The following is a 2,171-nucleotide window of genomic DNA, read 5'->3' on the forward strand; positions in this document are numbered from 1 at the left end:
TTCTCTGGCCTCCATTTGTGAGTGTGGAAGGTGAGCATGTGAACACAGGTGCCCTGGGAGGTCAGAAGAACAGCTGGTGCTATTAAGCACTGAGATCCTTCTCTGGCCTCCATTTGTGAGTGTGGAAGGTGAGCATGTGAACACAGGTGCCCTGGGAGGTCAGAAGTATTAGATTCTCGCTGACTTGGAGCTCCAGGTGTTTGCTGTGTGACATGAGGGCTGGAGCTCAACTTGGGTCCTCTGAAAAAGCAGTATTTGCTTTTAATGCTGAGCCATCTCTGGCTGGCTAATTTTAATTCAAAACTTTTTTTGCAAGGTGGTGGTGGGATACGTCTTTAATCCCAGCACTTGGGAGGCAGAGACAGGCGGATCTCTGTGAGTTCGAGGCTAGCTTGGTCTACAGAGCAAGTTCTAGGACAGGTTCCAAAGCTACAGAGAAACACTGTCTGGGGGAAAAACAAAAGAAACAAAATAAAAACCTTCTTTTCAAACGTATTTTATGTGCACATGGAGCTCAGAAGACAATTTGTGGGAGTCGCTTCTTTCCTTCTATCATGTGGATCCCTGCGGATCGAACTCAGTTTATCATACTTGGCAGTAAGCACCTTTATCCTCTGAGCCATCTTTCTGACCCTATGTCACTTTATTTTCTTCCTTCCTTCGTGTGTCATGCGTATCTGAGCCATCTTACCAGTCTTGCGTTTGTTGTCTTTGTTGATTTGAGAGTCAGTCTCTTGTAGCCCAGTCTGGTTCATTCAAAGGCACTATGAAGCTGAGAACAGCTGTGAGCTTCTGATCTTCCAACCTCCCCATCCCCAGGGCTGAGATTCCGGGTGTGAACTATTGGTTTCAAACCCAGGGCTTTGAGTATACTGAGTTAGCAATCTGTCAGTGGAAACCATATCCTAGCCTTGATGATTTGGCTGCATTGTTTGGATGGAGATACAGGGCATGGGGCTGGATTCTCTTGCTCTTGTGAGGTCTGTTAAAGGACACCTTTCAAACTGGGTATACCGGTGCATGCCTTTAACTCCAGCACTCGGGAGACAGAAGCAGAAGGATCGCCATAAGGCAGCCTGCTCTACAGAGCTCCAGGACAGCCAGGGCTACACAGAGACACCTTGTTTCCTGTAGCTTTGGAGGAACTAGCTCTTGTAGACCTGGCCTCAAACTTGACTGCCTCCGCCTCCTGAGTGCTGGGATTAAAGGTGTGTACTACCACCACCCAGATGAAAATAAACTTTTTTAAAGCTGGGCATGGTGGTGGGTGCTATTAATCCAGTACTCCAGAGTTAGAGGCAGGTGGATCTCTGAGTTTGAGGCCAGCCTGGTCAGCATAGCATGTTCTAGTACAGTCATGGCTGGCCTGGAGCTCCCTGTGAAGATCCAGCTGGCCTCAAACTCATAGAGATCTTTCTGCCTCCACACTCTCAGCCCTAGGATTAAAGGCTCACAGAGTCACATGACTCTCAGGTTTGGGGTGGGAAGATTATTTATGAAGCCCAGGTTAGTCCTAAAGTTCTCCAAGCTTGGTCTTGAGATAGCTGAGATGCTAAGATTAAAAGCAGAGGATGTCTCAAATTGGCATGCAAATTCCTCTTTTTTTTTTGTAGTTGTTTGTTTGAGACGGGATTTCAGATTTCTCTGTGTACCCCTGACTCCTTGAACTCACTATGCAGTAGACCATACTGGCCTTGAACACAGAGGTTTGCCTACTTCTGCTTCCTAAATGCTGGGATTAAAGGTGTACACCACCAATGCAAGGCACACAAATTCCATTTATTTAGAAAATTTAAGGCAAGCCAGTCATGGTGGCACACACCTTTAATCCCAGAACTCAAGAGGCAGAGTCAGGAGGATCTCTGAGTTCCATGCTAGCTGGGTACACAAAGTGAGTTTCAGGACAGCCAAGGCTAACGACTGAGAACCCTGTCTGGAAAACATACACACATACACACACACCACACACAAACACTCATGACAAGAGACTGCTAGAATGTGACAAGAGATAGGACAGCACTTGAAATCAGGAAGCTAGCCGGGTGGTGGCGCGCGCCTTTAACCCCAGCACTTGGGAGGCAGAGGCAGGCAGATCTCTGTGAGTTCAAGGCCAGCCTGGTCTACAAGAGCTAGTTCCAGAATTGGAACCAAAGCTACAGAGAAATGATGTT

Source organism: Microtus ochrogaster, unplaced genomic scaffold, assembly GCF_000317375.1.
Source record: "Microtus ochrogaster isolate Prairie Vole_2 unplaced genomic scaffold, MicOch1.0 UNK108, whole genome shotgun sequence".
Taxonomy (NCBI): domain Eukaryota; kingdom Metazoa; phylum Chordata; class Mammalia; order Rodentia; family Cricetidae; genus Microtus; species Microtus ochrogaster.